General features: G+C 43.1%; 1 protein-coding gene across 8 annotated transcripts in view; it reads left to right on the top strand.

Moving 5' to 3' along the window:
• The window catches only part of PKNOX2 (PBX/knotted 1 homeobox 2), a 395,914-nt gene that overhangs the window by 85,335 nt on the left and 285,213 nt on the right, over nt 1–25,366 (top strand). For all 8 annotated transcript variants that reach the window (XM_066606646.1, XM_066606640.1, XM_066606642.1 and 5 more), the window contains exon 2: nt 5,741–5,796. The gene's annotated coding sequence lies outside the window, so the exon portion shown is untranslated. The remainder of the gene's footprint in view (nt 1–5,740; nt 5,797–25,366) is intronic.

Raw genomic sequence — 25,366 nt, 5'->3', positions numbered from 1 at the left:
ATCTTCAGCGAGATGTTTGCAGCGGAAAGGCTTGCCTCAAAACCCACGCCGTTTGGCATGGGTTTGAAGCGGCTTTTCCGCCTGTATTACGCTGTGGAAATCTCTCCCCATAGAGAGAAGAGAGCCTGCAGCGGAAACGGCGATGCAAGTGACATGTCACGGATTTGAATTCTGCGCGGCTTGTCGGTAGCGTGTGAACGAGACAGCTTCTGGGAAGTTCTGGTCCTCCGGCGCTTGTTTCATGTGCGTCAGAGGATCGCCAAGTGTTCCCCATTCTTTTCAATGGGAAACATCACATCACACTTGTGTGTGCGTCACACAGCTTGCAATGTGTTTGACTGTCCCATTGAAAGCAATGGGCGATGCGTTCCTACGGACACAAAAAAATAGGACATGCAGCGATTTCTTACCTCGCAGCATCTCTATTAGGGAGGACATTGCTCATGTGTATGACTCCATTCAAAAGAACGGAGTTCACATTCGCGCAAATTTCGCTTTCATGTGAATGTAGCCTTAAGCTACATTCACACGGGTGTAATAAGCTTTGGATTTTTCTGCGCGGCTTCCACCTTAAAATCCACTGTAAAAATTCACATTGATGCACTTGCAGGCCGGCAATCCGCATGCAGGTTTGGCTCTCTTCAATGGGCTTACTGATGTGAATTTGGCGCAGAAGCTGCATCAAGAAGTGACACATCACTTCTTTTCCTCCTCCGCACAGTTTTTATATACGCGTGCATTAAAAAAATACACGCCAAAGTCCTGACCACGGGGCGGCTTCCCATTATAAGTAATGGGATACAGGTTTGCCGCTGCAAACCCCGCCGTGTGAACATATCCTTACAGACGGACTGGATGCTTCTTGTGCAGCAGCTGGCACAGATGGAATAAATGAAGATTAGCTTGTCATTTCTGCAACAACTCTTATGTTCTAGAGCTTGTAATACTTTTATTATGATTATTAGAGTTATTATTACCATTATTAATCCCGACAAGGACCGGTATTACGTGGCTGCTGACTGATTATGAGCCGAGACTTCCCTGATGCCGTGTGTTCTGTTGCCCACTATATAGAGATGTTGAGTGCAAAAAAATTTGCAAAACTGGCAATATAAGCCTGGCCATTTTTCTAGAAGAGTTTCTGAACTGGTATTTAGTGGGCATAATTCCTTCATATGCGCCATTAATTTTTCTTTATAGCCATCCTGATGGCCGTTAGACTTTTTCTCCTTTTGTTAATGCTTTTTCCCATTTGGTTTTTTTACAATTAGCAAAATGCTTTTTGTAAGCCCAATTTCAGTGGGAGTAAGGGCTGCGTGCGAAAGTGATTCTAATGGATTGAAAAACAGTGCGAATAACAATTCTTTCAGGCCAGGGGAACATAAAACGACCGCCTCGTACTCGGTTGGGCAGGAAGGTCTCTATAAAGCGGAACTCTAGTAGGAGAATGTTGCACCTATTAAAAGTAATGCTACACCCACCTATATGTAGAAGGGGGTCGGTTTTATTTATTTTCCCCCTACAGGTGAATTTGTTGGCTTTCTTGGTGTGTAGGGCTTACTGTGCCATTCCTAAGAGACTAGATATTTCCAATTTACCATGGGTGTTAAGTGGGTATGAACCAAGGCTGTGGAGTTGGTAAGCCAAATTTCCGGCTTCGACTCTGACTCCTCTGTTTTTCCACACGCTACGCCTTCATCATAAATGGCTCATATATAATAATTAGTAATAAATTTACTGTAGTGAAATGGTCACAGCAAGTTTAAAGAAACTGTCGGCTCCTATGAGCCCTATAAACTAAAGTTATTAGACTCATAAGAGCTGGGGTGGCGGAGTTCAGGGGTGTCACTCCCATAATTACCTTCTTCGCAATTCCCCTGCCGTCTGTTCGTAAAGCCACTTCTGCTTGTACACAGAGGACTATTTATGTGCCCACTCCTTATGACAAGACTAGTCCTCTTTATTATGAGCGTGTGTATAAGTAGTCCGCTCCGTACAACGAATGGCGGCTCTACAGTCAGACAGCCGGGAAACGGAGAATAGGTATGAGAGGGACAACACCGGACACAATGTGTTAGGGTCTCCTAGGAGCTGATAGTCTCTTTTAATCTATATTACGTATTATTTAAATCAACCCTTCGGTTTCTGGAGAAAACTTTTGGACCGGAAGGAGAAGAAGATATATTACTTATAGTTGTTCTGCTCCGTCAACCCTCTGATCGATCGGTTCTTGGCTATGTTTCCCGCCATCCAAGATGGCCTCTGCAATTTTCTAACTACCTAATGCATACTGTGCACTGCTGTCTGCTTGGCCAGTGCTGATCACATGAGCAGCTCTGGCCAATCAGAGAGCAGGTCTAATGCATTGGTAATGCTACCAAAGCACTGTGGGCATTAGGTAGTCTGAAGGTTGTGTCGGTCAAAAACAGGACCTGGAACCAGCAGAGAAAAACAACTGCGGGTTATATAAACTCCCCCCGGATAAATTTTGCCCTGGAATCGGAGGGTTGCTTTAATATTTTTATGTGGAGTCCGAGTTGGTAGGAATCCAATATAGAATAGAAAAAAAAGAGGAAGTGGAGCAACCCTGGTGTGGAAAAAGGGAAGTGTTGAAACTGGAGCTTGGTAGCAGGGATAGGATGGAGACAACTTTTTAAAAATTTTCTTAAGGCCCATTTACACGCAAAGACAATCTTTCAGACGATTGAAAGATTTGACAGTTTTAGCAATCATTTTGCCTTAACACTTAATCATTACTTAATGGATACTTAATCATCTTCATTTGCATGTAAAAGGGCATCCAGGAGCTGTTTGCAGAGCCCAGCATGTGGTCTGAGCTCTGCACACAGCTCCATTGTTCTGGCATGGGCTGTTGGCAGAATACTATGTTATCTCTGACTCCAATGCAGAACACAACGTGCGGTCCCTTCTATTTCTCTCACCTTAAAATCATCATTCAGCCGAAGAGTGAACGATGGAAGCGTTTACACGCAAAGATTATCGCTCATATGCCATCGTTTGAACAAATTTTGAGCGATAATCGTTGCGTGTCAATGGGCAGCTTCCCTTCGAAATGTTTTACCCATATGGTAAACAAAAAACTTCACCCCTCAAGAAAAGTTTTTTTTATTTCTCCTTTGTCTGAGAGTTGGTAGGAACTGACTAGCTGTAACTCCACCCAAAACAGATTCTGACTCCAATGCCACAGCTCTACTATGAACAATAAGGCATAAGTACTCGAAGGACATTAGAGTTTACCTGTTGAACCTACTGATTTTGATACGGCCAGACAACTCTCCCCTGACGAGGGTATTGGGGGGAGGGGTGGGAGAATGATTAGCTATGCTAAATTTCAGCGTCTTATACTTTTGGCTTCCCCGGAGATAAGTTGCCGCCAGATTTATCTAGCTGAGGCTTATCTCCCTCCCGCCATGCAAAACTCATGAAAGTCAGCCGAACAAATGTTCATATGTTTAGTGGAGTCGAGGCGAATATGTTTCAGCCAAATGCATAAGTAGAGATGTAACTTGAAGCTGCTGGACCCCCCCAAAAAGTAACATGGCCTCCCAACTATAATGCTTTATTTATAGTACTGGTTTCATAAAAGAAACACACCTTATGGGCCCCCTAAGGTTTCAGGGCCCTGTGAAACTGCACCTTCGCTACACTCCTGTAGTGAAGGTATATAGAGACCTTTTAGAAAGAAACCAAGAGGGGGCTTTTTTAAAAAAAAAAAGGTGCTTACAATCCGTATGCCGCTGAGTATTCCTTCTGGATGACACCCCAACTCATCGCTTAGGTGATTATTACGTATGCCGCTGAGTATCCCTTCTGGATGACACTCCAGCTTATCACATCGGTGATTACGTATGCCGCTGAGTATCCCTTCTGGATGACACCCCAGCTCATCACTTCGGTAATACGTATGCCGCTGTGTATCCCTTCTGGATGATACCCCAGCTTATCGCTTCGGTGATTACGTATGCCGCTGAGTATCCCTTCTGGATGACACCCCAGCTCATCACTTCGGTAATGTGTATGCCGCTGAGTATCCCTTCTGGATGACACCCCAGCTCATCGCTTCGGTGATTACGTATGCTACTGAGTATCCCTTCTGGATGACACCCCAGCTCATCGCTTCGGTGATTACGTATGCTACTGAGTATCCCTTCTGGATGACACCCCAGCTCATCGCTTCGGTGATTACGTATGCCACTGAGTATCCCTTCTGGATGACACCCCAGCTCATCGCTTCAGTGATTACGTATGCCGCTGAGTATCCCTTATGGATGACACCCCAGCTCATCGCATTGGTGATTACGTATGCCGCTAAGTGTCCCTTCTGGATGACACCCCAGCTCATCGCTTCGGTGATTACGTATGCCACTGAGTATCCCTTCTGGATGACACCCCAGCTCATCGCTTCGGTGATTACGTATGCCACTGAGATGAGTTTGGTGCATGAACTGCGAGACATTTCAAGTATACTACAAATTATATTTTACAGAATTAGTATAACTATTCAATGAGAATACTATATCTGTTATTATAGTGCATCAGTATACACCATCCTACTAGATTAGTGTCCCGTATGTCCAGACGCTCTACAATTGGTATATAGGATCGCTTGTCTGTATTTGAAGGATTCCTTCAGCGGATTAAATGACTGACTGACGACAGACATATGAGATATGAATTCCATTACTCATGCCTCCGTCTCCGGGACACAGCAGGTCAGCGCTATGTAGATGAGGCACCTGCCAATGCCCAACACACAAATATCAGCCCTTTTAAACTTTTCATATTAAAACACATTGGAGACGTTTAATGGGCACATTCAGTTAAGCGCCCCATAACAAGAGTCAAATTTGATAAAGCCAATCCCCCTCCAGGGAAGTCAGATTCAATGAAATGTCATGGTCAGGACATTTGAAGTGGGTCTAAAGTTTCTTTGTGCATGCACCAAAGTTATAAAACAGTTCACTTTGTAATATAAACTTTCCTTTACAGCAAATGGTGTAAACAATTGAATTTCCGTACTCTGTGCGACTTATATAACAAGTTTGGCTGCATTCACATCTGCGTCGGACGCTTTGTTCCGAGCCTCGGGTGCAGATGCGGCATGAAATGCCACCCAAATAAGTCATGCATGCAGATCTTTTTCGTCCATTTAAAATGTCGGACAGGTGCAGGACCCGGACGGGCCCCCAGTATAGTCGCTCGGCACAGTTTGTTTCCGTTATGAGACCGATCTGTTCATCCAGGGGATTCCGTTTTCTTGCTCATATAACACAGCAGGAATACAGGATTCCTATCGCAGAACCGTGCCAGTTCTGACCTATATACACCCTAAGGCCAATAAGATTACCACGTACTATATGTACGCTTCCATCCCAAAGCTGGCCAGCTGGGTGGAAACCGGACGGACTCCCTTATAGTCAGTGGGGTCCGTCCGGTGCTGTTTGGTTCCGTCTAGAGAGAGACCCATTAGGCCGTGGGGATTCTCCGAGCGCAGATGTGAAAGCACCCTCATATGACATTATACCTCCACTTTTCCATCTTGTGTTTTGTGATATCCTGTATGTTGTTCTCATGTGCCGTCAGGTTATAATGGTCTTCTGATTTCACAAGCCTCCGTACCGGTGATTTACGAGTTAGTAATAATTAAGCCGCTGACTTTGCAAATGATGGTTGAGTGTTGGAGGTGATCACTAATGATGCTTTGCTTCCTTCCTTGCAGATGACCTGAGCTTCCAGTGATAAGGTCATGTTGTCCTCCTGCCGGCGCTGAGCGCAGTAAGTTATTGGTTCCGCTGGCATTTTATTCAGATGACCAGTTGTAGTAATATTATCTGGTGATGAGTTTTGTAAATGTATTGATTGAAAAGTTGGTGGCAGAGATCTCCTGGCTCTTTAGTATATCCTGCCTCGCATGAACGCTACTCGCTTCTGCCTAATATTGTCATGTTGCCATATATTTGTCCTGATGATTAATCATGCCACATGCGATACCCCTTGACCCCACATCTAAATAAAAAAAAAATCATATGCATATCCTATATGACCTATACCATGCTGCAGAACTGAGGGCCGACGGCTAGCCAATTTTATACTCCCTTTTGTCACTTTTGATCGCATTGTTGTTGTGTAATGATATGCAGTAGAAAACATGAGCACAGCGATACCAGACTATAAATGGAAAAGAGACATGACAAACATTAGAGTGTCGTATCCGGAATTACAAATTTAACTCGATTATGACCGAGCGCCGTATAATTATGGGCTTTAAACTCACGTTATTGTAAATGTATAGCACAGATTTAAAGAACCTGCTCCTGCAATCTAGCAGGAGTATGTTCGGTGTCTATCTGTTGAGGCCCATTTACACACAAAGATAATCATTCAAAAGATTGTTTTGCATAAACTGGTAATAGTCACTAATGTCCATTAGCAGTTTATTACCTTCATTTGCATGTAAACGAGCCTCCATTAGCTGTATGCAGAAAACAGCAGGCGGTCTGTTCTCTGCATTCGGCTCCTTTGTTCTGCCATGGGGCTGCAAGCTGAATACAATGTAATCAGCAGCTTCCATGGAGAATGCAGCATGATGGACAGCAAACATAGCATGTGATCTGTGTTATCTTCTCTTCCGCTGAATGATGGATTTTATGCTCACCTAAAAATCATCGTTCAACCGATGAGTGAAAGATGGGAGCACACAAAACAATTATTGCTGAAACTATAGCTTTTGAACAAATTTTGAGCAGTCATCGTTGCATGTGAATGGGCCTTTAGAGACAGTTGGAGACCCCAAGAAGAAGATAGAAGTGGTGTATAAGTGCTTTTGTCTTTGCTTTTCCAGTCTACATAGCGCTCAATGAGTAGTATGTGGTAAATAGAGGAAGCGGCAGTGCTGTTCCCTTTATTGGATCTGGTGACCCCCAGCATGGCAGGGCTGCTGCGTCTTCGCAGATCCAGCTCAGCCATTGACTGTCGCCATACGGAGATGTGTTCACCTGTAACTGAGACTCCTATTGATGTTGCTCCTATGAATGCCCCAGTTATAGTTGAAAAAATGTGAAAAAAAACAAAATGACATTATGACTGTCCCGAGGTCTTACATAACCTAGACACTTATAACATAGATGTTACAAAATACATAGAAGATAGTAAAAAAAAATAAGAGAATGATATACAGATATAAAGAAAGAGAGAGAAAAAAATAATTCCCGACATCAATCACAACTGTTGCCATAGTTGTCCCGTAATCCAAGACTATACAAGTTAGGCCCCAGGCACACTAGTGTATTCGGGGGCCCTGTGCTCTCTGTGTTAATCCATGGACAGCACACGACCCCATTATAGGGTTAGGAGGACATGCACACTGACGTATTTTCATGCAGACTAATGGCCCGTGTGCAAAAAACTAATTGCATGTCCTATAGCTGCCTGTATTACCGACAAGAAATGGGATATGCTAATGCACGTCAATGTGTTGCCTGTGCGGAAACCAGACAACACACGGACAAGTGTCTGGGTGCTGATTGATGGGAGTTGTGCCTGAACCTCTCAGCGCAACTTGAACACACGGGTAGTATGCATCCAGCCTTGTATATCTGAATGTCGGAAGCAAAACGGGGAACACATTCCCATCCTTTATAGTAGCATAAATGTACTAATATTAAAAATAAAGAACTATAAATGTAAAAAGTTTTTGTACACATTACTGTTAATAAAACAAAAAACAAAAATATGTGAAAAAAAGGTATTAAAAGCTGCATATCTCACAAAAAAAAAATAAAAACAACGAAAATAAGTTTGGTAGTCCATGAAAAAAATGCATAAAATTGTTAAAAAGTATCTGGTCATTTAGGACCAAAACACTCCGGTTGTTTAGGGCTGGTAGTGCGCCTGTTATCACGCACTTTTAAAGTTTTTTAGAATTTCCTGATGGTTGAATTATTTGTATATGAACCTCACAAAATTCCCATTGAAACATAGAAACATCACAGCCGCTAATTGGGCCAGAGGCATCAATGAATGTGTTTGATACTATAGTGAAGAGTGCTTGAATTTCATGGGTGAGGAAAGTTCAGATACCACATGAGAGTAGCCGCTCCCCTGCTCATCTGTCCTGGACTCCGGTGGTTCATTAGTTAGTATTGTATGTTCCGAATATAAGTCTGCATCACTGAGTGAACTGTATTTTTGTAAGTTTCCTAATTTTGGCATAGGCAATAGGCATGTTTAGATCCCCATTTTTAGCATTGCTATTTAGTATGTTCCCCATACAGCACTATTTAAATTGGAGTGATCCACTATCGGATCCAGATGATGTCATCTGTTGCTGGATCTCATGGGCCCTGATATGGCAAGGTCTCCTTTGTCATCTTAGAAACCAGGTCCAATGTAACTTCCTATGACGGGTCAGTCTGACCATGTTCATGACTATTCTCTATTTACCGGTAGAAGCCTATAGCTTTTTATATTCCTCCTTTTCAGTGGCCTGTTTAAGTTAAAGGGCAACTAAACTTTTTAAAAACTTTTGACATGTCATAGTGACATATCAGAAGTCTTGATCGGTGGGGTTCGGGTACTGAGACCCTCACCAATCACTAGGGCAAACAGGCAGAAGAACTTATCTCAGCACCGTGACTGCTTGGCTGTTTCTGGCTATGCTTGGAACAGTGTTTCGAGCTCTATTGAAAGTCTATGGAGTCCTGATGACAGCCAAATAGGCACAGACAGCTCTCAGATTAGCGCTTCTGCATGCTCATTTTAGAGATCGGTTGGGGACTCTACACCCGAACCCGACCGAATCAAAATTCTGACATTTCAGAAGTTTCTAAAAAGTTTAGTTATAACTTTTAATTAACACCAAACACAATTTTACTCAAAAGTTTTCTGTGTAAACTTTTCTTTTTAAGTTCTAATGATATTACATTTGTCTGAAATCCTGACTGTCTATTGGAAAGATGCGAGCCTATGAGTAATATTTACACCCACACTAAATGTAGTGATACTTCTATCCAGATTTCTGTCACTTTGGTATCCTGACTGTGTGGGTGGTCTGTACAGCTGGAACACTGATGAGATCTTCTTTACTAACAGACGGAGTTTTTCATAATTCTTTAATTATTTGTTTTCTGGAAAGTGACATCATGTAAGTCTCACGAGGACCTATTATAGAGTTTGTCTGCGGCGAAACCATCTTATAGTTGCTAACTTTATTAGCACAGAAAAAAACCTTTTATATGAGTCTATTATGTGGGATAGATATCTATGCAGTTGCTTCTTATCATCGTAATAAGTGTTGCATTTTTACTTGTCACCAAAGTTACAGCCAACTAGTTTAAATTTATGTGACTTTTTTTCCCGACTTCAGTTTTATTCGGAAACAAGAAAAATTCAGTGTATCAGCTGTAGACTACATATCACATAAAAGTAGTTGTTTGGGTGGTGGGAACTTGGAAATGATATCCATGTACAATATATGTGGCAGAAAAATGGAATGAGTTAATAAAGTAGGCAGAGATATGTTGCAGCGCCATGTAAATGGTGTGGGCGCATATAGCAGTTATATAGTGCTTTCTTGTCACTACGGTCTACCCTTCAGTTTCTTTTAGTAGTGTAGAGACAGATGGCATTGAGTGCCAGTGAAAGATGTACTGTATGCACAAATAGGGCTCTTTCCCATTAACTATATTGCCCCTTCTCCTTGTGAATGCTTCGGGCACAGATATACAAGGTGATTCAAAAGTCAGGGCCACCTAGAGTATCTTCTGAACGAAAAGAGATACAAGTAGGAAATTTTGTAGAACACTTAGATTTGGTGGGGGGGAAAAATTTTGGCACTATGATGGTCCCAACTTGGTGTCAGCCATCTTGAATTCAGCCCAAGAAACTTCAGTGGAAAGGGGGTCATGGGCAACATAATTTAAGGATAGAAAATGGTTCCAGGTATTAAAAACATGACTGTGACAATCAATTGCTAATGAAATTCTACCCTTAAATTATGTATCTGTTTGCCATGTTTCCATTGAAGTTTGAATCCGAGATGGCAAACAGCTTAGCGGTTGACAGGCACAACCATAGTACCAAAAAGTTCTCTCCCAGCAATCTAAGAGCTCGCTTAAAGAAGTGTATTTTGTTTCCGTATTACACGCAAAGTTTTATATACATGTAATACGGACAGATTAAACTCCATTGACTTACATTGGGGTATTCATACATACAGATCAAAATCACCCATGCAAGTCTATGGGAGCATTAAGAATATGTAGTGAAAGCACATGATACATGGCATAGTCACTGCGCAGTTATGCAGGAAGGAAGGAGAAATCAGTGATTTTTTCCGTATTTACACAACTGTATACACGACGCTCGTGTGAGTGAGCCTCAGTGTTCTACAAAGTTTCTGATTTGTATCTCTTCGTTCAGAAGATACGCCATGCGGCCCTGACTTGTGAATCGCCCTGTATTGCCTTCCCTACTCTGCCTTTAAGTGAGGTAGGCACAGATAGTACTGCCTATCTCTAGCACATATAGGATCCCCACCCTGAGAGGAGAGCCATGCTGCTCTCAATTATTCACACAGCACAGAACAGTAAAATCAAGAACCTGCTGATTAAACCCCAGCGAGAAAAAACATGGCTGATGAGTTCCAAAACTGAAAGATTAGGATTTCAGAATGTTACTATAAATTGGATCAGGGGATTACATGCTGTATGGAGCTGTTAGATGCGAAAATTGTGGGGAGAAACAGAGCTTACCTTTTATGTCTATATCTTGTACCTTTTTATATAGGTTGTATGGGAAATGCAAAAAAAACAAACCCCACAGATATGGTTAAATACCCTTCTACATGAGCCGTACTATGCCAAAAAAACATCTTGTAGTGTTACTCAATGCACCCTGTTATAATGCTATTGCCATTGACAAATTTCGGGGACTTCTAGTATTCAATGCACATGCGCCAGGAAGTGAGATAGGATAGTTAGTGAAAGTTGGAAGAAAGAGGGACTGGTGTACTTCACATGCATGATCACAAGCCAGCCCCCTACTTGTCACGTGGTTTGATGACGCTCCGACACGGTGTGAATGGGAAGCTGCTCTTAGTCACGAGGGCCTGTGTTGCAGAGTCATTAAAGTAGAAATAAGTACTGAATTTTCGGGCTCACATGACAATCTTATCAAATGGATATTTTTTAAATTTAAATCAGATGATTTTTTAAATTGAAATTATATTTTTGAATATAGCTACCCCTAATTTCTACAATAACCCTTTCCAATCCACTGTCTGACGTCTAAAGACATTCTGATTGAAGGCTGTACAGCTTCGATGTCTGAAGATGTCCGGCAGGGTATTCTTACTGTAGATTACTGGCCGCTCTGTTATCGGGGGCCTCTCCAGCATGTTACATACTGCAGTACTGGCTCTAGCCAGCAGATGACGCCATTGTGAAATGGCAGAAAGAGAAAACCCCCTAGGAAACCCTGAATCCAAAATTGGATTGCAAAGGGTTAAGCATATCATTACACCAAACAATGCAATTAATCATAAACTTAATTAAGTCAAAATATGTTTTTATTAGAGACATTGTACAAAGCATATAAGTCGACAGGAAAATCAGAATTGCATCGCTGTTGTATAGGGAGCTGATGGCAAAACTAAGAAATCAACTCAGATCGTAGACTGTACCCTAAATAGCAAGACTTATACAGTCTCTACAACTTATTTTATTGGACCTTAACTTTTTTTATCTATACTCGTCTTAAAATAACCAGAATAACAGCCTTACTTTGTTAAACCGAGAAAAATAATTATAAGACAACTTTATCTGATAAGGGGAGGATCGCTCAAGACGATCCCTAACTAGGGACAGGAATAGAGGGATGACAGAGAGGGAGACAGAAGAGAAGGAGAGGGGAGGGATGAAGAGGGAAAGGTCGGTAGGAATAGGTGGAAGGATAGGGGGTAGAGATGAGCGAGCGTACTCGGAAAAGCACTACTCGCTCAAGTAATTTGCTTTATCCGAGTATCGCTGTGCTCGTCCCTGAAGATTCGGGTGCCGGCACGGAGCGGGGAGCTGCAGGGGAGAGCGGGGAGGAACGGAGGGGAGATCTTCCTCTCCCTCTCTCCCGCCCGCTCTCCCCTGCTCCCCGCTGCGACTCACCTGTCAGCCGCAGCGGCACCCGAATCTTCAGGGACGAGCACAGCGATACTCGGATAAAGCAAATTACTCGAGCGAGTAGTGCTTTTCCGAGTACGCTCGCTCATCTCTAATAGGGGGTTAGAAAAGTAGGGAAATAGAAAAGTATAGAGATAGCGCCTAAGAGGAGAGCTCCCTGTCTCCCAGAGGAAAGTCTGGATTCCCAACCAGGGGGGTCCGGGGGCCCGGTACGGTTATCATGCCATCCCTGCACGCGAAGCTGTTCCATATCCTTAAAAGTGAGTTCAGAAAGGGTGAAACCTTGATGCCTCATCTACCCAGCCCTCCCCTAAGCCAAAAGAGACCCTGGGCCCGATTCGGGCAGAGTTCTGCTCTAGTTCCACCCATAATTTGGAATGTTCCCTGTACATGATGTCCAGGACAGTCCTGCCAATTGCAGATCTGTAGTGAAGAAGCATGTCAGGTAGACCCACTCCCCCCTCGCTCTTTTTTCTGGGTGAGGACTTTATAGCTCAGGCGGGGTCTCATAAACGTATTTAAGCAAATCACAATCTCCATCCTCATCTCTAACAAAAAAATATTTAGACACACTTAAAGAGAAGAAAAAAAACACAACCGGCACTCAATACGAACTACCCCAAATATATATATATAAGTGGATCAGACCATCTTCCCCCAAGTTCCTCAAACTTAGTCAAACAGCCTCTTTTTGTGATATTTCTACCTTTCCAAAAATATAACCTCTCTTATTTTTGCAACAAAATCTGCTACTGTCAGATGGCAGGCGGCATCCAACGGGCGGTAATTGACTTGCCCACCTGATACAATACTCTCTGAATTCCCAAAAGAGTGTGCCCATCAACAATACCCAGCATACAACTTCTTTGATTAAGACTAGAGATGAGCGAGCACGCTCGAATAAGTCCGTTACTCCAGCGAGCCTCGCTCTTCTTGAGTAATTGCATTCTTGTCCGAGCGTGCTCGACGGGGCGGCGGGGTATAGCAGGGGGGTAGCGGGGAAGAGAGTGAGAGAGATCTCTCTCTCCCCTGCCACCCCCCCTCCCCAAGCACGCTCGGACAAGAATGCAGTTACTCGAGAAGAGCGAGGCTCGCTTGAGTAACTGACTTATCTGAGCGTGCTCGCTCATCTCTAATTAAGACCAATATTGACAATATATATATTTTTTAATTATCTCTAGTACCCCATTCCAAAACTTGTGCAAATGTACACAATCTCAGAGCTTAGGTATTAGATGTACGCCATCCATGTACGATTTCAGACAGCCTGAGTTAAATCTAATACCCATGTTAAACAACTTTAATGGAGTACGATAAACTCTATGCACTACATATAATTGCGCTACTCGTTGACTTGCAGATTGAAGTATCGTTGGAGTCAAATGGATAATTGACGCCCTAAAAGAAGCAGAAGTATATTACTAAGTGAGCTCATTTTGGGCCATAAGCTGTTTGGCAGAAGAACATTTTCTGTCAAATAGCTCCTTTAAGCAAAAATATAATATTCTCGTAGTGAAAAGGGATAAACTACGGCTCTATGTTATTCTTTTCCTAAAAGCTCATCGTATCGCCCCCTCCTGCAATAACATCCCATACATCTGAGCCGGGCCATACTTTCCATCTAAACCTGTTTATGCAATCTAAATTGCTTCTGACCCTCGAACATTTAATGTGCTCCGCTGTTTACACAGCTGTAGATAAGCCCAACAACAATAATTAAATATCGATATGCGAGTAGAGACAAGGTACCTTAGGGGATCCATTTATTGGTATATAAGGCTCACACATTATTTTAAGGTGGGATGTATGGCGCTGAGAGAAAATCAAATAATACGGGTAGCCACAGTTTGCGTCCTTTCGAAGAAATATCTGAACCTTTCCATGTGTAGCATGAATAACGTGAAGACCTTTTGGGGTGATCGCACATGGGGCTTTTTTTTTTTAATGAATGGCACCATAGTTTTTGATGAGTATTCTGAGTCGGAGCCAGAAATGGGTCCAGCAGGAAGGAGGCGTATACGGGTATGTTCACACGGGCAGATCTGTGCCGAAAATAACATCTGCAGCATTTTTGGGGGTAAAATCTGCTTTACAAAGTTGCGGTTACGGATTTTGCAACAGATTATCTGCTTATTTTCCACGCAGAGGTAATCGGCTCTTCAAATCCACAGCTACTATTGCAGGTTTCCTGCTGATCTTGGTGCAGATTTTGGCTTTGCTATTAAAGTCTAAGGCTAATTTCACATGGGCGAAAGTGATATCGGACCGTCGAACTCAACTCAATATCATGTCCGGGAACATGTGATATACAGTTGCAATCCTGTTTTCAATGGGAAACATTGCAGGTTGTGCGATGTCTTTTCTGGCCCCATTGAAAACAATGGGCGAGGAGTTCTGAGCAAATGCCCAAAACAGGACATACTGCGATATATATATATTTAATTAAAAAAATTTTCTTTAATTCTCCACACCGCAATGCGATGCAGGAAAAAAAATTGCTCATGTGAATGGCCCCATTCAAAAGATTTGTTTGTTTTGCAAGGCACAACTCTTGCGCGTCTTTTTTGGTCATGCGAATGCATCCTAACGCAGAAATCTGCAAGTTTTCTGCATTACATCTGCTGCTAAAATTGATATACTGCAGATATTAATTCCGGACCCTGGGCCGACTTTCACACCGACTTAGTGTGAATTGTATGCACAGCGTGTGGACAAGATGTTGAAAATGTCATCCATATTGCTGCTTTTCCGTACAGAATATCCGCGACCAACCACCCCCGTGTAAATCTAGCCTAAGGGTCCTTTTGCATGTGCAGATTGCCTATAACCAGCACTGAGAGATATAACATTTATAATATTCAACAAGTGGTAGTTTTTGTATGGACGATCAGTCGTTGCCGCCTCTCTCCGTTTACACTAGTCTTGGCAGGACCTCCTCTGTTACACGAGGGGATAGGCTACCAACAAAGGAAGAGACGGGACAAATGACAACTGAATTATTTTATTTTCTATACCTTGGACACTCCTTACTTTATATTCTACATGTCCTTTGAATCCATTTATAACTTTGGTTCAGAAACCACATCAAAAACTGCAGTGGCGGTTTTTTATTTATTTTTTCCCAGGCAATGCCGAGTGTGAAGAACCCCTAAAGCGAACCTGAGTTTGGCTGATTGTACCCAGTTTGTGCTCTTATTAATTTCCAGGTAGATTTTCCTATTTTTTTGCTGCCCTGCTGTTTGCAATCCACTTATAGGTGTGAGCATATCCTAAGTAGCCATTCTGCCAGTGCTGCATAGGCTAGGGCTTCTTCTCCCACCTTTCCCATGCTGCCTTGCATAGCCCTGCTCCAATCAACTGCAAGACAGCATTGGGATGTGTGCCTCTCTATTGTAAGTAGTAACTAACAGCGTCCACATGTCCCTGTTACTAGAGAAGCCAAATGCCTAATGACTGGCAGTGGATTGCAAAGGTGCTGGAAGGGAGACGCCTAGTGGCAGAGACTTCAAACTTGCTTTTCAGTGGTAAAACAAAAAAAGTAAATATATTACAAGATTGATGATACACAAATAGACTGTTAGATGCGCAGAAGTTGCATGAAAACTTAGTTTCCATTTAAGGGTTTTATTGTTAAAGGATTTTATTGGTAGTATGTGCTCTTGTTTCTCTGGCTTCTACATGGTTCTTAGCTGTTTAAGGGTGGTTCCACATCTGCATCAGAACCGGCTGCAAATAGCAGGAAAAAAAAGCGCTTTATCTTATGTCCCAAAATCGGGCAGCTGGGCAGAAAGCGGGTGGATCTCATTATAGTCTGAGTCTGAAACGTTCGGCCGCAGGGATTCCTCTTTCCTGCTCCTTAAATGGATCAGGAAAGCGGAATCCCAAACGCAAGTGTGAAGGCAGTCTAACTTTATTTCACATTGTGTTTTATGACTACAGTGTTTCCCCGAAAATAAGACAGTGTCTTATATTAATTTTTGTTCAAAAAGGTTTAGCTTTTTTACATGTATAGCTGCCTGGACACTATTTAAATTGACTTTTTTAATTAACTGTTAGCAGGGCTTAATTTTGGAGTAGGGCTTATTTTTCAAGCATCCTCAAAAAGCCTGAAAAATCATTTTGCATCCTCAAAAATTCTGGAAAATCATGCTAGGTCTTATTTTCAGGGCATGTCTTATTTTCCGGGAAACAGGGTATTACTAGACATGTGAGGGGTCTGTTGGTAAACGCTGATTTCTAAGAAACAATGTTAATCATTGATTAGGCTAAGCATTACATTTCTGTAACATTTCATGCCCATGTCTTTATTCGAGCTCCGTTGTAACGCAGCCCCGTTAGTCCCTCAGTCTAGTAGTACTATAACTCTATAATTCCTCCAATTTCCAATTGTCCCGGCGTGTTCCATGACATATTACTTAAGTATCCTCTAGGATGTCAGTAGAGATGTTCCAACTCTGGCTTCACCATAACAATATTACGTATTAATGTATAGTCTATTTAGCCTGGCCTTACTACGGTATTTTGCTACAGCGAAGTTTCTTACTAATTATTCTACATGAGGCATCTATGAAGGAGTCGGAGTGGGAGTGTGGAAAAATAAAGTAGTCAGAAGTTTGGCTTGCCGACTCCGCAGCCCTGCTACAGTCATTGCTTCTACCGGGGAGTAACTGGGTCTACGGTGCTATAATACAAAGCTGCATGACATTAAATGCAGAGGGCAACAGCTTTGTAATGACAACTTCTTTAATGCAGGGCTATGAAACTGTATCTTTTTATCTTGTGTAATCAGAATGTTTTGACTGCAAGCATTAAAGTATCCTCCGCAATGTGCTCAAGATTGCTGAAGAAATCTCTTTAAACCAAGCTATCGTCCTCCGACCTGTGATGCATCTGCTGTTACAAGACTGCAGCTCTCTGTGTGGCGGGTGAGTACCGGTAGTTCTGCAACCGTTGAAGAGCCGCAGGTTGGAGAAGACTGAACGAGGCTATCACTGTAACGTCCGAGCAGCAGTAAACTCATGTCACATTCGGTTCTGTAAGGGAGCATTCACACATAGCGGATTTGGTGCAGATTTTCCACTGCCGAAATTTTGACGCGGTCGCACAGCCGACTTCTCCCCTTTAATTAAAAGGGTGAAATCTGCTGCAGATCCACGTCAAACATCCACACCAAATGTTGCAGATTTTGGCGTGTATCTGCACCAAAATCTGCACCAAAAATATGCTATTGATTTTGGGTCGGATTTACTAGGAAATCCTCTGTGTGAACGCTCCCTAAGGGTATGTTCACATGCCATGAATTCTTACACGCCGATTCAGCCTTTAGCCACAGATTTCTGCATGAGGATGTAGCCCTGTCAATGGTCCTATTAACCCTTTCCAATCCAATTTCTATCCTGGTTTTCCTAGGGGGCTTACTCTTTTTCTGCTGTTATACAACGGCGCTATCTGCTGGCTAAAGCCAGTACTGCATGAGGTGATACGTTGGATAGGCTCCGACAGCAGTGGGGCTTGCAATATACAGTAAGAGAACCCGGACGGATGTCTTCCAACATCGAAGCTGTACAGCCTTAAACCATAATGTCTTCAGAGGTCAGACAGTTGATTGGAAAGGGTTAATTCCGACAAAATCCTGGACTGCTGGTCGGAAATGGAATGGACCTTGTTACAATCAATGGGTGGGTGAATTCTGTGTCTTTCGGCTTCATCAAAAGATGGATCCACTCAGCCAGGAGGTGCCGTTTTTCTGCTCCATGAGCGGAGCACAGAAACTAAACTCCGAGCTCTGATGTGAATGAGCCCTAACGCAGTCTGCTGCGCTATTTGTTCCAGAAAAAAGCTGAAGCAGAACGAAAACAAACTGAAAGCCTTCTGTTTTTTGTTGTTTTTTTTAAACTATTGAAATCAATGGGGAAAAATAAAAATCGGTTTATTTCCATTTCTTTGCTCCAAAATTAAAACCTAAAGAGATGGAAATCCCAAACAGGGATAAAAGCAAATAGGAACAAGCCCTAAAGATGTGTTCATTTGGTGTAAAAAGAACCCGCACCAAAATCTGCATCAAACTCCCCATCAGCATTCGCACCATCGGTACCGATTTTGATGCGGATCCACAGCAAACTTCATTCCCTTCAATTGGAAGGGCAAAATCAACTGCAGATCCACATCAAAATCCACAGTGCAAACTACGCTGCCGATTTGGTGGATCGGCACCAGAATCCGGAGTGTGAGCGCATTCTCAGGGTGGAGTGCATATGGCAGGTTTGATTGTTTCATTCATGTAAGTGTGGCCTGCAGACATCCATGCGCCGGCCCCCAAACACCCCTATCAGGATGAATGCAATTGACTTTCAGGCCTCGTCACACGGGTGTTGCGCTATTCGGCATCCGCATCGTGGCCAAAAAACGCATGAACAAGAGAAAGCCGCAACCAAGTCACGGTTTAATCTCACCATTCACACGGCCGGGAGCGATATATAGCCCGGAATTCAGTTGGCTGGGATCAAATCCTTTAACTGACTCAATAGAGCCAGCTGACATAGTTTAGCAGCGCTAGTTGTGCTAAAGCCCCTCACCCTCTCTTTGCTGGCAGCTCCCAAAGGCTTCTATGGGAGCTGCCAGCTGATCGCAGCCAAAAGATAGGGCAAGACCTATCTTTTCCGGCCGGCCGGTTTTACATGCCGCAAAATGGCCCATCTGAACGAATGCATTAGAATCTAATGCTTCAGATGGCGGCGATTTTCGTCCGTTTTTTTATATTGCGGCAAAATAGGCGCGATAAAACGTTTGTGTGAATAAAGCCTCAGTCGCAGAGAGTTCTGCCATTTGTAAATATATCTTAAAGGTGCTGTGAAGCAGTCATGTGATTCCCCCTTGGCTAATCAACTGCGAGGGATACTATTTTATATCCAGCTCATGCGTATATATGGCTGCAATACACCCCACTAATTCTGGGCAACTACCTTACTGAGATGTGTATGGTATGATAACCACCTCCATCGCTCTCGTTATACATATGACAGCCTTATGGAGGCTCTTTAAGGCATTTTGTGTGGAAAGACACTTTTTTTGGCAGACATGACTTAATCACTATTGTTATGGGTGGCAAAAAAAAATCAGTTTTTGATAAGATTCTAAAGGTAAGCGATAAAAGCCGAACAACTGATGCCAGTGAAGTAGAGCGTCAACTTTCTAAATGAGCAGCTTTGTTTAATCATACCCCCTGTCCAGATGAGTATTGTCTTTTGAATAATTTTGTTTGCCTAACGAGATTTCACTAATTAAATCTCCTTTTGGATGGTGTGACTCTTGCCGCAGGGGAAGAGAGGTTTTTCTGAGCCCCGTGAGCGTACATTTCTACTCCACTTCAGGATGGCAAAACATGGCTTTTTTGTGTTTTTAGCACAGGCTTTAAAATTAATTAGTTTTCTTTTCTTTTTTCTTTCAGTCAAAAGGTACCTTGTTTTCTGAGACCACTTTTAATAACCTCTCTTGTTTTACAAGCCACTTTAATTCCAGACTGCCTACTACTCCAATTCCCGCTGTGGCTTGTCCACCCCACTGTTCCCCTGTAGACTCATTGTGCGAATTACAGATGTAATGGACAGTTATGGTCCCACTACCTGCAATTTTTTTTTAGCTTTAATACCTTAATTGGCCTTTCCAAAGGGCCATTAATGAAATGGGGTTTGACTTGTTTGTTCACATAGAATATAAACCTTTACTCTTGCGTACGCAGTGAAAACACACACAAAAAAAATAGCTCCTGTAAGGCGTAAAGCGAAGCTTCAGCTTTGGAAAGTTTGGGGATCAATGTGAAACATATGCAAGTCTGTTAGGCTCTATTCACATCAGTATCGGAGGCTCCGTTGCAGGACGTTCTCGCCTGGTAGAAATGCCAGACAGGTGCAGGAACCGAACGGACTCCCATATAGTCAACGGGTCCGTTCGGCAAAGTTGGCTTCCGTTATGAGACGGATCCGTTCATCCAGGGGATTCCCTTTTCTTGCTCTCATAACGGAGCAGGAAAACTGAATCCCTTTTGCAGATATGAATTTTGCCCTACCCCAAATGACCGTCCTTATGGAGGTCATACAGCAGCTGCACCTGTAGAAGTTTGCAAACAAAAACAGTCTAGCGAGCATAAAAAAATATAAATGACACATTTTAAATAAAAGAAACACTGCTGTATATAGTATAGATCTGAGCAGTGACCTCCAACTTGTGGCTCTCCAAATTTGGGGAAACTACAAATCCCATCGTACCCTACCCTTTCACAGCTAAGGAGTCACAGTTTGGAGAGTTCTATTTAAAAAACAAAAACAAAACAGTTTTTTTTTGCCTATTGTGCAGTAAACTCAAATCATGATGTTCCCGGTTTCACAGAAAGAAGTCATTTTTTTATCACTTATGGCCAACCCAACAAGATTGGGGTCTCAGATGCAGCCCTTAATGCTATCCCATTCAGCCAGGGCTATGTCAAGGGTATGACACAGTATTGGATGTTTGCTAAGATCCCACAGTGCCCCCTTAACAGGGGAAAACAAGTTGATATTCCGTTTTTTGGTTTTGTATGGTTGGGCATACAGAAGCAGATGGAGGGGGTGAGGTAGGCCACGTCCTGTGCTTTTCAAGCTATATAAGTTTTGTGTATTTGGTAAAGTAGCCTGAAGAAGCTGCTATTCCGAACCGAAACGCGTTGCCCAAAATAAAGTTCCTGTTGCCTTGATTCCTCCAGCATGATCTCAGCAGCGCCGTGCATCCTTCCTCTACTGCCTTCATTGCAGCCATAATTAGTCTCTTCTTAAACAAGTTTGGTCTGCGCCTCGGCTTTTACAGCCCGGAGCATTAAATAATGTACCCAGAATTATTTTTCCTGATACCACAAAGTAATGTTAGTCGGTTATCATACAAAAATATTTCTCTTGGTTTTTCTTTGATTTTCAAACCTTTGACATCCTACTACTTAGCCCAACTTTCGAGCCCCCCAAACTTTCATCTAAACGTCCTGTCTATAGTAAGAACTGGATTCTGGGCGCGCAGCCAGGCATTTTAATCAGTGGTGCTCGCTCAAAGTGTAGGATTTCAGGCCACCTGTTGAGATGGTTTCAGCCTTGATTTTCAGATGCATCACATAGAGACGGCACACTGTTCTGCTTCCTAAAGTTGTATACGGTAAAAAGAAATGTAATTTTGGAAGGGTTTTTCCTTAATGAAGAAAACTTGTCAATCCTACATTTATTTTTAAAACATACAGTTAATATTTCAGATAACCCACCATGGAAAAGTACAAGACATTCTCTCAAAGTCGCAATTCGCTGCCCTGCAGCCAGAGCTCCGCTATTTACTGTGATTGCCTGAATGTGTTAACCTTAGCAGCTATAGAGATTATGTTTTCTAGTCATCACTATTTGTCCCCTGCCCATTTCTTGCTAATTTTGTCGATCTGATCTTATCCTATCTATCGATCTGATCCAATCTATTCCGATCCGATAGGATCCTATCTCTTCCAATCTGATAGGATCTGATCTCTTCTGATCCGACAGGGTCCGATCTATGCTGATCCAATAGGATCTGATCTGTGCCGATCCGATAAGATCTGATCTGTGCCGATCCGATAAGATTTGATCTGTGCCAATCCGATAGGATCCGATCTGTGCCTATCTGATCCGTGCTGATCCGATAAGATGTTATTTGTGCTGATCCGATAGGATCCGATCTGTGCCGATCCTATAAGATCTGATCTGTGCCGATAAGATCTGATCTGTGCCGATCCGATAGGATCCGATCTGTGCCGATCCGATCCGTGCTGATCCGATAAGATGTTATTTGTGCTGATCCGATAGGATCCGATCTGTGCCGATCCGATCTATGCTGATCCGATAGGATTCGAACTTTGCCAATCCGATAGGATCCGATCTGTGCCGATCCGATCTATGCTGATCCGATAGGATTCAAACTTTGCCAATCCGATAGGATCCGATCTGTGCTGATCCGATCTATGCTGATCCGATAGGATTTGAACTATGCCGATCCAATAGGATCTGAGCTGATCCGATCTATGCTGATTCGATAGGATCCGATAGGATCCGATCTGTGCCGATCCAATAGGATCCGATCTGTGCCGATCCGATAAGATCCCATCTGTGCCTATCAGATCTGTGCCGATCTGACAAGATCCCATCTGTGCCGATCAGATCTATGCCACTCTGATAAGATCTCATTTGTGCCGATCAGATCTATGCTGATCCGATCGGATCCAATCTGTGCCGATCCGAGAGTATCCGTTCTGTGCCGATCAGATTGTGTCTTGTCTTATTATATATTTAATAAAAGTTAAACATAGGAAAGCAGTATCTAGTTATATAAAAAAGGGTCCTGGTAGAAATGAAAAGAATGACAGCACTCCCAACAACATAATAAGTGGACTTGACACTTTAGTCACCTGTATCAATGTTTCAACCCAACTCACTTGATGAAAGCCCCAGTGAGGAGGATTGAAGCGTTCCATATCGGTGACTTAAAGGGGTTGTCCCGCGAAAGCAAGTGGGGTTATACACTTCTGTATGGCCATATTAATGCACTTTGTAATGTACATCGTGCATTAATTATGAGCCATACAGAAGTTATTCACTTACCTGTTCCGTTGCTAGCGTCCCCGTCGCCATGGTGCCATCTAATTTCAGCGTCTAATCGCCCGATTAGACGCGCTTGCGCAGTCCGGTCTTCTCCCTGCTGAATGGGGCCGCTCGTGCCGGAGAGCTGGTCCTCGTAGCTCCGCCCCGTCACGTGTGCCGATTCCAGCCAATCAGGAGGCTGGAATCGGCAATGGACCGCACAGAGCCCACGGTGCACCATGGGAGAAGACCCGCGGTGCATCGTGGGTGAAGATCCCGGCGGCCATCTTGCTAAGGTAAGAAAGAAGTCGCCGCAGAGCGGGGATTCGGGTAAGTACTAAACTGTTTGTTTTTTTTTAACCCATCCCTTGTGTTTGTCTCACGCCGAACGGGGGGCCTATTGAAAAAAAACAAAAAAAAACCCCGTTTTGGCGCGGGACAACCCCTTTAATATATATATGTTTTAACTTGTATATACACAAATATAGAATATATTTTTATTTCACTACTCTTATTTTATTTAACCTACATATTTTGGACGGCCAAAAATGTAATCTTTATATCCATATGTGTTTTGGTATTAAGCTAGTGAGCCATAAAAGAGTTGGCCCCTCTTATGCGATAACAGCCACACTCTGTTCTTTATTGGAATGTTAAACATTCGGCTTTACAATTCATTTTCAGGCTGTGGTTGAAGTGTGCAGAAAAACCGCACCTGAAAACCACACGTGGTTGTGCTGTGATTTCATGCAGTTGTTCATGTGGTTGCAGTTTTTACTGCAATGGCATCGAAAACCAATGTGAAAACTGTGTGATTTTTGGTGTCTGTTTTACCGCATCCGATCCACCCCATGTGAATACGGCCTTAGGCCGCTCTCACATACGTGTTAGCAAAACGCTGCGTTCTAAACCGCTGCATTTTACTGCGATTTCGTGTGGCATTTTCGAACGCATTCTACAACATTTGACAATGTTCTCTAACGGGTGATGAGGTGTGTTAAAAAGCGTTTAAACATGGAAAATAGAGCAGACAGCGATGAAACCCCATTGAAAACAATGGAGGCGTTGTACAGCATTTGGCACAGTGCTTGAAGCTCTGCGCTAAACGCTGTAAAACGGTGTGTGTGAGAAGGGCCTTCGGGTGCGTTCAGACGTAGTTGATTTGGTACGGCTTTTGATGAGGATGTGCAACAGATTTCACCCTTTCAATTGAATTTAGGTTGAAGGGAGTTGAAATCTGCTGCGGGTCTGCACCAAAATCTGCGGCAGCAAATCGGCTATGTGTGAACACAAATGTAGTGGACTTGGTGTGGAATTTCGCAGAGGAGTAGATTTCCCCCTTTCAAATGAAAAAGGTGAAATCTGCCGTGGATCCATGTCAAAATCCGCGCCAAATTTTAATATGGATTTTGGTGCAGGTCTGCATCAAGATCCATAGCATAAATTTTACCGCAGATTTTGGTGTGGATCTGCATCAAAATCCGCCATGTGTGAATGCACTCTTAGGCTTTGTTCACATGGCGGAATCTCACACAGTATTTTCCTCGTGGTTTTCACCTACAAAGCTGCAGCAGACATCCATGGCTATTGTGCTGTGGCTTGTGCCGCGGATCCACATGCAGTTTTAGCCCTGCCCATCGGCAAAATCTACACATGGAATTTCCAACATGATTCCGTGTGGATCGTCATCCAGAAGTGACTTGTAAACACATGAAATCTGCACTCGGATTTTGCCAATTAACATGAATAAATCCACAGTTACTGTGGATTTCTGCTGCAGTTTTACAAGGAAAATCCACAGCATTTCCGCTGCGTGTGAACGAAGGGGTTTTGTTGGGTCATGGCTAGCCTTCTGTACTGTCAAGTTCTTCCACATTGAATCATAGAACGGTAGAGTTGGAAGAGACCTCCATGGTCATCTGCTCCAACCCCCTGCTCAGAGCAGGATTTACTAAGTCATCCCAGACAAGGCAAACTATTTTAAGTTATGTTCGGAATTAATGTTCATCTGCGTTCGGAGGTTCTTTGGCAGATCCGGCAAGAAATGCCGGCCGAAAAAGTACTGCATGAAGGACTTTTTCATCCGGTAAATGTGGACGGACAGACGGAAACCCATGGGACCCCATTATAGCCAATTGGGTTGGTTCGTATAGTCACAAAACAAACCAGTTCGGCCAGGGGATTCTCCTTTCCTGCTCCCATAACGAATCATGAAGATGGGATCCCTGAACACAGATGTGAACATAGCCTTAATTTGGGACCCCATTTTGCGCAATGAGACTTTGGCGTGCATAGATGTCCAAACACAGATTGATAATGCGCGTGCATTAGGATCTGTACATGGCCCCCACAGAAGGCTATGGCCCCATACTGTACCACTGAGTTCATATGGAGGCACATGTGAGAAAATAATTTGTGCATGTTCCATCACATATTTGTGTTACTCTCCCCATTGCTTCTAGAGCAACATATGATGCCACACAGAGGTAAGATAGTGGCTTTGCTGTATTCCTGAGACTTAAAACAGGAAAGGGCATTCTCCAAACGTCTGCTATAAAG

The sequence above is a fragment of the Eleutherodactylus coqui genome, chromosome 6 (genome assembly GCF_035609145.1).
Source record: "Eleutherodactylus coqui strain aEleCoq1 chromosome 6, aEleCoq1.hap1, whole genome shotgun sequence".
In the NCBI taxonomy this organism is placed as follows: domain Eukaryota; kingdom Metazoa; phylum Chordata; class Amphibia; order Anura; family Eleutherodactylidae; genus Eleutherodactylus; species Eleutherodactylus coqui.
Note: the sequence above shows the minus strand (reverse complement) of the source record. Positions and strands in the feature narration are given on the sequence as shown.